At 39.8% G+C, this 11,934-nt stretch overlaps 1 protein-coding gene across 1 annotated transcript in view; it reads left to right on the top strand.

Moving 5' to 3' along the window:
- The window catches only part of LOC140169820 (cholinesterase-like), a 46,898-nt gene that overhangs the window by 23,555 nt on the left and 11,409 nt on the right, over window positions 1–11,934 (top strand). The gene's annotated exons all lie outside the window — the stretch shown is intronic.

Below are 11,934 nucleotides of genomic sequence, written 5' to 3'. Positions count from 1 at the left end.
TAACCCCAAAATACCAGAGCAAAAGAGGCATCCCATCATGCGCATTTATTTGCAAGTGTGCAAATGATAACGATCGTTTAACCATATCACCCTAAAATGTTTTTCTATTGTCTATTTTTAAACACACGGAATAGTAAAGAATATATGTGACCGTACAGCACGAATGAGCCGTAAATGTCCTCAATTGTATTCTGAGTTACAGTGTAAAATGGGCATGAAGGTCGTATTCATAGGTACCTCAGTTTGGTGCTACGTGTACCTCATTTAATGAGATACACGTAGCACCAAATTGAAATACCTATGAATATGACCTTCATGCCCATTTTACACTGTAACTCAGAATACAATTGAGGACATTTACGGCTCATTCGTGCTGTACGGTCACATATTCTGGTACCTCCGAATTGTAATGCTCTACCAACAAACGTTTTATGTGTATATCGCTCCTCAAACTTCAAACTGTTTTAACAAGTTTAAAATTTTTTACAGAAATCCAAACCAAGAAACTGAAGCATCACTTCCCTACGACGACGAGAGAACTTGGCCAGCGTACACCTTCCCCAACTTGGAATACAAAGAAATTGCTGTGAATCTTCCCAATGGTAGAGGAGTAAGGGCAGATGAATGCCACTTTTGGAACGACTATCTGAAACAGCTGACAACGTTTTCAGGTAAGATATGAATGTGTTTTTTTTTCGTTTTTTCTTTTTCTTTATTTAAATAATTTGCAATACCGTTTTTAGGGATGGTGGTGAAACGGAAAATGGAAAATGCCTTAATTCTACATAATGTGTGCTTATGTAATACGAATTGTTTTACAATGTACACCAGGCACAAACATAAACTCGTCAGTTATAGTCATCCTTGCTGTACAACAACATGATCATTTTGGATTATTCTGAAATATACATGTTGTTAATTGGACTTTGCTTTCTCATTTAACACGCTCGATTTTCACAAACAGGTGTCAAATGAGAAAGCAAAAGTCCAATTAACAAAATATATATTTCAGAATAATCACAAAATTATCAGGTTGTTGAACCAAGAGCTGTAGGCATTCTTGTATTGTTTGTAAAATGTTTTGTCAAATAAAATACATCTTTAAAATATTATGTGTTCATTTATCTTATTTTTGTCTCTTTCTGTTTGTTACAAGTAATCAGAAAATATCATAAAAAATATTCAATAAATATCGAATCATCGTATCGTGTCCCTGCTGGTTTGATTAATTATTAATATAGCGCCACCACTTTTCCCGATCGAACCTTTCATAAATCACTATATACTTGACATGATCAAGATGAAAGATGGCCGAACTTCATTAAGTATGCATGATATCTACTTAATATTCATATTGACATTTCGCGATAAATATTCATATTCACATTGCGGACCAATCAGAATACTTCGGTGTAAATCAGTCTTGCCGGTTCTGAATGCATAATTAATGCTTGTAAAGAAACTGAACAAAAAGGTGTTGTTCAACGATGTATTTAATATAAAATAATTCACTGACGTTTCGTACAAAAGTACTTTATCAAAGTGATGAAATAGAGAATGTCTGCGAGCGCGGAAAACAAATATGAGAAACGCGATGTTAAAAGGTGCGTACTAGAAATGGCGCAACACGCAAATTAAAGCAGCGCGAGCATACGCGATCGCAGACAAACTCTAGATATTAAATGAAATGCAAAGAGGAAGAGAGAGAGATGAAAATGAAGGAAGAAAGTAAAGAATGAAAAAGAAAGAGAAAAGAAAAAAGAAAGAAAGAAAGGAGGAAAGAAAGGAAGGAAAAAGAGAAGAAAGAAATAAAGAAAGAAAAAAGAAAAGGAAAGAATGAAAGTAGGCCTATGAAAGAAAGAAAATAAGAGAAAGAAAGAAAGAAAAAAAGAAAGAAAGGGAGGAAAAGGAAAAGAGAAGAAAGAAATAAAGAAAGGAAAAAGAACTAAAAAGGAAAGGAAATAAAGAAAGTAGGCCTATGAAAGAAAGAAAGAAAAACGAAAGAAAGGATGAAAGAAAGTAAGAAGAAGGAGAGAAAGAAGGAAGGAAGGAAAGAAAGAAAATGAGAAAACACAGGAAATTAATACAAAAAACTGCTATAATGGAGAGAATGAAGATCTACCAAATGAGTAGGGCGTGACCAAAAGAAAATTAAAGTTTGAATGCAGAAAATTGGACATTAAGTCCGATGCTATCAGGGCCAGCAAGGGTGCCGTAATGGTATATAGTATGTTGTTCCTTCAACCAACGCTGGTGATCTGAACCTGAGGTTTGGAGAAGGCCAGTGACTCTGAGATCAGACGGAATATGGGGAATCTCGTTGTAGTGGCGAGTGATGGGCGTGTCACGGTTGTTTTTGGTAGCATACCGCAGGTGCTCTACAAATCTGTCTCCAAGGCGACGCTTGGTTTCTCCAATATATACTTTGTTGCATTTGGAACAAGTGACTGCGTATACTATGTTCTTAGACGTGCAGTTGAAGGAATCTTTGATGTAGAAGGATCCAGTTGTTCCATTAATACTAGGGGCGTAGTTAATGTGTGCGCATGTCTTGCAGACCCGTCTTTCGCATGTTGTGGTACCTGGTTGGCAAGTAGGTTTAGGGTCTGCCGAATGAACCAACATATCTGACAGGTTTTTGTCCCTTCGATAGGCCACAAGGGGTGGGTCTTTGAAGATGTCCTTGGTGTCTCTACATTGCTGAAGTAATTTAAAATTACTCAGCAATGTTTTGACAACCAAGCTGTTGATGGGATGATATGTTATAACAAGCGGGATTCTGGTGTTGTTGGCGTTTTCCGTGTGTGCAGTACTGGAGTTGTTGGAGATCCTCTTCCGTGCTGCTTGAATGACATGTTCAGGGTATCCACGAAGTTTGAAGAATGTCATCATCTCATCTGCCTTAGTGACAAAGTCATCATCATCTGAGCAAATACGTCGTAAACGTAGAAGTTGAGAGTATGGTATCGAGTCTTTGCATTTGCGAGGATGGCTTGAGTCGTATGACAAGTATGAGTGAGAGTCTGTAGATTTGTAATGAATCGTTGTGCTAATCCTGGAATTAGGGTTGGAGTGGCCGAAAACAACCGTGACACAACCAAAAACAACCGTGACACTACCAAAAACAACCGTGACACGCCCATCACTCGCCACTACAACGAGATTCCCCATATTCCGTCTGATCTCAGAGTCACTGGCCTTCTCCAAACCTCAGGTTCAGATCACCAGCGTTGGTTGAAGGAACAACATACTATATACCATTACGGCACCCTTGTTGGCCCTGATAGCATCGGACTTAATGTCCAATTTTCTGCATTCAAACTTTAATTTTCTTTTGGTCACGCCCTACTCATTTGGTAGATCTTCATTCTCTCCATTATAGCAGTTTTTTGTATTAATTTCCTGTGTTTTCTCATTTTCTTTCTTTCCTTCCTTCCTTCTTTCTCTCCTTCTTCTTACTTTCTTTCATCCTTTCTTTCGTTTTTTCTTTCTTTTCTTTCATAGGCCTACTTTCTTTATTTCCTTTCCTTTTTAGTTCTTTTTCCTTTCTTTATTTCTTTCTTCTCTTTTCCTTTTCCTCCCTTTCTTTCTTTTTCTTTCTTTCTTTCTTATCTTATTTTCTTTCTTTCATAGGCCTACTTTCATTCTTTCCTTTTCTTTTTTCTTTCTTTATTTCTTTCTTCTCTTTTTCCTTCCTTTCTTTCCTCCTTTCTTTCTTTTTTTTTTTCTTTTCTCTTTCTTTTTCATTCTTTACTTTCTTCCTTCATTTTTCTCTCTCTCTTCCTCTTTCTTTGCATTTCATTTAATATCTAGAGTTTGTCTGCGATCGCGTATGCTCGCGCTGCTTTAATTTGCGTGTTGCGCCATTTCTAGTACGCACCTTTTAACATCGCGTTTCTCATATTTGTTTTCCGCGCTCGCAGACATTCTCTATTTCATCACTTTGATAAAGTACTTTTGTACGAAACGTCAGTGAATTATTTTATATTAAATACATCGTTGAACAACACCTTTTTGTTCAGTTTCTTTACAATTTTTACCATGCGATGTAACGTGGGACTCTTAACGTTTTTCTGCATAATTAATGCTTGATCTCTTAGATAGATGGGGTGAGCAACGAAGGCAGTTTTTATCTGACCAACATGTCACACTGTCGCTAGGGCAGCCTGGTCGCTAGGGCAGAGTGACGTCGGAGCCTGGGCAGATAAAAATCTGTAAAAAGTTTTAAGAAATTGTGGGCGGGGCGAAGGGTCGGCGGCGAAACACAAAGAGATTTGGCAGGCACACACATCGACGGATTTCAATTTCAGCGGAGTTTGTCAACAAAGATGAACCAAATGGCCGGGCCAAATGGATTATATTTTATTGCTGCAGAATCGGGCACACGGCAGAAACAAGGTATTTAAAACATTATACTTGTTTTTGGAATCGTATGTTGATAAAAGCGAAATTAGAAACTGATTTTTGCGGGTAAATTTTGAGGACATCGGATGTTGTCAATGTTTTTTGTTTTTTTTTAACCAGTCAAAAACTTCCGGGTCATGCCAAGGAAGGTAAAATTATTACGGATGTGCATTCCTGTCGCCTGATGTATGATCGAAATCATGATTGATCATTCCTTTGAGTACACAAACCTTTCCACTAGCCTTGTTGTCTGCAGTTGCCTGTCGTGAGCTGAAGCCGGGGCTGAATTCTGAGAGAATGTGACTGTCTGATCGGCCTGACTGAGTCCCGCCCGGTCCCGGGCCAATGTTTAATTTTGTAAGCTTACATGTTTGTAATTGTGAGATGCACTGGCATGTTATGAACTTATGTTCATCATGTGGTGATGTTAGTTGTTACATGTTAACATGGACGTAATTCATGTATTCATTTAATATGTTCATGAGCTTACACGTATTCCTGACATTGTCCTTGACTAATGGTTAATTAATTAGGTTTCTGCCGGAAATTAGAACGAAATGGTCTGAGCAATCGGCAACAGCAATAGCCTTTTCCGCGGGATCCGCCATCTAGTGGGTCCTGCCGTACTGCATGCCATGCGATAGACATTACGTCGTCATTACGCGGTAGTCGCAACGCGTTGCGCACCTCTTCAGTCAAGGCAAGCGTCAACGCGGTGATCTTAGCAACAAGGACAAGGTACTCATATACCCACAAGAAGATGGCGGCGTTGACGTCACAATGTCAATGACTACCTCTAATTGAAAAGTTATAATTTGGTTCACCCACAGAAGGAGAACCGGGACTCCCTCTACCGCCACATACAATCGCGCCGTTAGCTACGGGGAGAAAATTGGGGGTATTCGGGTCCTTGCCGACGGTGCGCGGAGACGAACGAAAACAATTTTGCGTCTCATCTGAAGCGTCTTGATACTCGCGTGCAGGTCGCATCAAGTGCGACTCTCAAATGCGCCCTTCATCCATGTCGCGCTTGCATGACAACAAATTCCTCGAGTGCATTCCGAGGGAAACCGAATACCCCTAATTTTTGCTCCATGCATATATCAAGATGGCGGCCGAGTCCCGATTCTCTGTTTTTAATTCTGTGGGTTCACCTCAAGTTTGGTAGTGATGTCAATGCTCTTTCGCGGTTGTGCCGCAAGCGTGCTGACAAATCGCCCCTGTTGCGCATGCGTGTACGTGGCGTTTAACTTTACGCACGCGATTCGATACTGCGGCAAGCATAGACATACCACCTAGACCTATGAGTGCCCATACTTAACCATGGCAGTAAGTGAAGCCACGTATCCAAGGTGATTTTGGTCGGGTGATCGGACGCGGAGAAATAAGCGTGCATGTCTGGAGAGAAAGACACGCTCGTTTGCGTGATTGTTGCGCCATTATTGCTCGCGTCAAATGCAACATGTTCTGTAGACGTGAACATAATCTGCTTGCTTGCGTCCGGGTATGCGTCCTTGTCAAAGTCGTTGCTAAGCAGTGTCGGCTGCGACGGCTTCACTACACGAAGCAAAGTCACTGGTCTAGGTACTTGTTTGTCTGGGGCGGCGAGCAAAATAAGCACCTAGGTCACTACCGAACTTGATGAACCAAATTATAGGCCTAACACTAACACTACCATGACTACACGCAATCAAAGGATGCATGGAACTGTAAAAGGTACCGGTATTGTGTATTAAATGCCTGGTATAAAAAAATGTTTGAAAATTAATTCGTCCATGGTACAAACTACAGTTTTTGTCAGAGAAGAACGGCATTTGTTTACATTTTGAGAGCTTACAGAGCGTAAACACAGAAGTGGGCAAGTCACAATCATAACAACAGACCGATAATCTGATTGGCCGATTACGTGTCAACTGCGCAGTGAAGCAAAATCGTCTTCAAAGCGGCAAGTATGAAACCAGCATAAGACAGCGCGCATGCGCCGACACGCAACAGCAGCACACTTGTAGATCCTTGATGATCGTATGATAATGGTCTACCGCTAGTCCGAATCTGAAATGCACTGCACCAGTCCGACATGCCGCTAGTCCGAATCTAAAATACACTTTGCCAGTCCGACACGCCGCTAGTCCGAAAATGAAAAACACTGCGCTAGTCCGAAATTGAAAACCACTGCGCTAGTCCGAATCTGGAAAACACTCTTTCAGTCTGAGACTGCGCCAAATCTAAAATCACTGCACACCAGTACGAAACTTAAAACGATTGCGCTAGTCCGAATTTGAAAAGCACTGCGCTAGTCCGAATTTGAATTGGGGAAACACTGCGCTAGTCTGATATTCGGACTAGCGCAGTGTTTTTCAGCGCTGTAGTTTTCAGTTTCGGACTAGCGCCATGGTTTTCAGTTTCGGACTTGCGCAGTGTCGGACTGAAGAAGTGTTTTCCAAATTCGGACTAGCGCAGTGTATTTCGGATTCGGACTAGCGGCGTGTCGGAATGAAAACTTTGTTTTCAGATTCGGACTAGCGGCGTGTCAGACTGTTGCAGTGGTTTTCATTTTCAGACTAGCGCATGCTTTTTTTCGGACTAGCGCCGTGCTTTTCATTTTCGGACTGACGCACCTCTAAGTATAGGAAATTTGTGTTGTCGGACTAGCGGCGTGTCGGACTGAGCAGTGCACCCCAGGAAAACAAGGGGGTATCCGAAACTTTTGAGTGGACGCGAATTTTCCTGTCGATATTTTTTTCCAAAACGCCCATTCCCCCCTGCTGTAAATAACGATAGGTCCCTTAGTCATATTTTATATTAAATGCTTTTATGTTTGTGTGTGTTTGGTTTGCAGTTGACCTAGCTTATCAATGTGTGGAAATGTGGAAATGGATTAATTATCTTACTATAAATAGGCTAATGTTGTGTGTGTGTATGTATGTGGTTTATGTAAAAGGCTCCGTCAGTTTCGATCCACATGTCGCCAAATTCATACGGGAGATCGAGGAATATACGGGAAATTGCCTCGACTTTATTTGGTTGAAATCGGTCAAGAATTGGCTGCAAAAACAGTGAAAATATGGGTAAAAACGGGGTTTTGTTATGAAAATCAGTTACCAGCCTGCGCGTCACTGCAGCTGGCAGGCAGCGCGTCGGCGCGCGAGCGTAATGCGCACTACGCCAATGCGCGAGTAAACGGCGCAGAGCCACGCGACTTGCGAGCCAGAGACCAGTGGACATGATAATACAGAAAGAAGGAAAAATAAATAAAATTAAAGGACAAAAAGGTACATGGACGGGTCACGGGATTATGATAAAGATGAACACGTCCGCATACACGCTCTGAGAGGACGTATACGGGAAAAATATGTGTGTTGTATAAACAAAATGAAGCGGTAGACCTATACTATAAAGAAAAATGAAATTAAAATGACAAAAGAGGTACGAGTAATTAGGCCAACGGGTTAAATTAACTAAATGAAACGGGAACGAAACAAAGAAGGAAAGAAACTAATCAGGAAATGTAAGAAAAAAAAAAAGAAGCTATATGATAACAGAATTAAATAAAAAACATGGAAACGGGAAATCACAAGCAGCAAATAAAAAATGAAGCTAAAAGGGAAATGTAACAAATAACAGATTTAGAAAAAAATGGGAACGGGTTTAAATAAATAAATAACATGGAAACGAAAAATCAAAATGTATCTTTTCGATGATTCTACCTGTCCAGTAATTCTTCCTGTTATAGTGAACGCTCCCGTTTACTCATCTAGCGGGGACCCGCGCGAAGCGCGGGTATCCCGCTAGTCTCTATAAAGAGTCTGTGAAGATACAATTGATCTGCTGCTGTAAATTGGTAAGTAGACTACAGTCAACATCAAAACTAAATACAGAAAACAAATTGTTGAAAATTGGGATAAATTGAATCCCACCCAGAGCAAACAACTTCTCTCTTTGTTTTCTCTCTTTATTCCTTCCTTCTTTCCCTTCCTGTTGCCAAAAAACCCTGAGGCGGTTAGGGTTAAGCAGTTTCATAGCCAAGTCAAGTATTGGGGAAAATGTTCAGACGATACGAATTGTACAATGTTCAATTCTTTCATTCAGTAAAAGAGTGGAACAACTTGCTTACATCCAATATTAATAAATGTTGCCATTTATACAGCGCCTTTCACATGTAACAAAGCGCTTTAAATTTATTCCGCTGTTGTTAGAATGTGTCAGCTGCCATACAATGCCTAAAGCATGCTCATACCTTTGGACGGCACTAAATGGACAATATTCCTAACAGCTCCCCATTTCACCCCTGGGTAGAGAAAGGCAAGTGAAGTAAAGCGCCTTGTTCAATACAATGGCACAACACGATGGCACTGCTGGGGCTCAAACTTGCAAACTCTGATTATTGAGGTAGAACCTGTACTGCTGCGCCACCTTTCCCCCGTTACTCATCAGACAACTTCAGCTTTCAAATCTGTTCTAGCTCTGAATGTTCTGACACAGTACCCTGACTCCAAAAATAGACCTCCCAATCATACCTCCAGCTCCAGTTTAAACTTCTACAGGTAGATATAGAATACAAGATCCAAGAAATTCATTGGTTGAAATTCATGTTGGTAGATTTCATCTATGCATTGCATGCAATAATATTGCTCATACATCAAATGGTTTTATAATTCAAGCTTTTTAAATAATCATGTTCTTCTTCTTATTTTTTTGTTTCACAGGGGCATGATGATTTGAAAAAGGGACCTCAGGACATCAATCTACAATGCATCTCATGAATGATAGCTGCCATAAACAAATATGCTTTTTGTATAGAGCGTACATTTTCTTGTTGGTCATTCAATCTACACATTTGGCAAACAATGTTATAGTATAATGTAAAGTACCAGTATTCAGCAAAAATCAAGAGGTGAAATGAATTATCTTTGGTAATATATTAAAGTGACATTTTATCAGACTATATTTAAGAACTGGAGTGCTAAATTTGTGACTTCACATGAATGAAACTGTATTGTGTTTTTTTAAACTGTTGTGGAAGAGGTAGCCCAGTCAAAGGTAAATAAGGGCTTAACCTGAATAACCCACCACTAATTGCAACATAATTCATATAACCACCTAGTACAGACAGGCTGTGAGCTCGACTCCTATACCGGTTTGATTTGATTTGTGAAATCTTTAAACTACTTCAGTGGCAACCACTGCTTTCCAAGCAGGCCCTCATACAATGATCTAAGATGCTTGCTATTAGAGGGGTATCACGTTTTGCGAATAGAACTAGCTCGCTATTTGAGGGGCATTGCGGTTTTGCAAATTGGGCAAGTTCTATTTATCATCCATTCTTTTCAGAAAAACATATTAAAGAATATATCAATAAAATTCACCAGAAGTCAAAGTAGTGGAACAATGCTTAATTTATGCATGAATCCAAAATGGCCACTTATGCATGTGTGAGATTTCAAAGTTATTCCACTCTGGATAATATCCATATAAGAATGGGGAAAAGTATAGTTTGACCTGTCTCCAACATACAGTTCTTGAGTTATAGGCAAAAAGGTGATAGGTTAAATTTTGGGGTCCACAGGCAGCTGCAGTTGAAAAATATTCTAATTTTAATGAAACTGGTTTCAAATTATTCCCCAGTCACAACTCTTTCCCCTTGTTCCCCATTAAAAACCCAAAATTAGGGAATTGTCTACTTTTAGGGGCAAATTTCAGCATAATTTGTTGATTTTACCCCCACTGCATGTTACCAAAGTAACAACCACCTGAGATATGACAAACTTTTCTTTGTTTAAAATGTTTTTGCAAGCATAGCAATCTGAGTTTGTTTTTCTCACAATCATAGAATTTTTACATCTTTATCCCTGTGGTACCCAAATTTTGACATTTGACCTTTTTCCCTATTACTCAAGAGCTGTATACTCAATCCCTATGACGAGGGGAATAAATTGGTATCGTCGGCTTTTTAACAAGATTTGACCAACTTTGTAATGTCACCCCTGTATAAGTGGCCATTTTTGATTTATGCCAATTAGGCAATGTTCCACTTGGATTTTCTGTAATTTTTGATATTTTTGTGTGAGCTTTTAGGAGATGGGTGAATATGTAATAGATTCTGGTGCATTTTTTTAGTAGACTGGGCTGGTAGGTGGTAATTCTGAAACATGCATGGAATGGAACTAAAAGTGACCAACTGACTGCTATTTTAGAGTCTGGGTTAGGGCTTAGGTTACAGGTAAGGGTGACATTTAGGGTAAGGTTTATGGATTAAAACTAAGTTGCTGTATTTATTGACTAATAACCCTTCAGTTGAGGCTTTACACTGCATGATCAGCAGTGTGTCTGCTATCTTCAGTAGATCAGCACTCTCAGTCATCCTAGGCTATTTAAGGCACTTAATTTAATGCCCATGTGACCCATCCTGTCTGCAACCTGTAATGTCAGCACCCATCTGGCCACAGGGGCATTAAATTAAGTGCCTGCATTTAAATAGCCCAAGATGACTGTAATATCTAATATCTTCAGTAGATAGTACTTTACACTGCATGATCAACAGTGTGTCTGCTATCTTCAGTAGATAACACCATACACTGTAATCGGTGGTATATCTGTTATCTTCAGTTGATAGCACTTCATACTGCATGATCAGCAATGTGTCTGTTATCTTCAGTAGATAGCACCATACGGTACACTGTTATCTTCAGTTGATAGCACTTCATACTGCATGATCAGCAGTGTGTCTGTTATCTTCAGTAGATAGCACCGTACGGTACACTGTTATCTTCAGTTGATAGCACTTTACACTGCACGATCAGCAGTGTGTCTGTTATCTTCAGTAGATAGCACTATACGGTATGTAATCAGTGGTATATCTGTTATCTTCAGTTGATAGTAGTTTACACTGCATGATCAGCAGTGTGCCTGTTATCTTCAGTAGATAACACCATACACTGTAATCAGTGGTATATACGTTATCTGCAGTTGATAGCACTTTACACCGCATGCTGATCAGTGTGTCTGTTATCTTCAGTAGATAGCACTATACACTGTGTAATCCAGGGGCTATTTTAACGTGTCTCACTGTCACGTACGTGCCGAGATAAAATATTTGTACAGTGACAATTAACAATCCGTGTAGATATGCTTTAATAGTAGACAATGGTAGAGCCTTTCTTACGGTCACATGCAGGTAAAAATGTCAATATTTTTATTTTTGAAACGCACTCTACTTCATCAACACTTTTATCTCATTGCACGAACGTGACAGTGAGGCACGTTAAAATAGCCCCTAGTGTAATCATAGGTCAGTCTAAATATGAAATTACCCACTACTAAATGCAACAGAATCCATTTCACATGCGTCCATCTCCCAAAAGCTTGCAAAAACATCAAATGTCACAATATCCAAGTAGTTGTACTTCTGTGAGATTTTGGTCCTAAATTATGCTCCAGGAACAGCTGCTCCAGGAAGAGCTGCTCCGAGCATGAATAAATCTGGAGTAATATTCTAAGTCCAACATGCTCCAGGAGCATGTTTTGAATGCA

This window comes from Amphiura filiformis, chromosome 14, assembly GCF_039555335.1.
Source record: "Amphiura filiformis chromosome 14, Afil_fr2py, whole genome shotgun sequence".
In the NCBI taxonomy this organism is placed as follows: domain Eukaryota; kingdom Metazoa; phylum Echinodermata; class Ophiuroidea; order Amphilepidida; family Amphiuridae; genus Amphiura; species Amphiura filiformis.
Note: the sequence above shows the minus strand (reverse complement) of the source record. Positions and strands in the feature narration are given on the sequence as shown.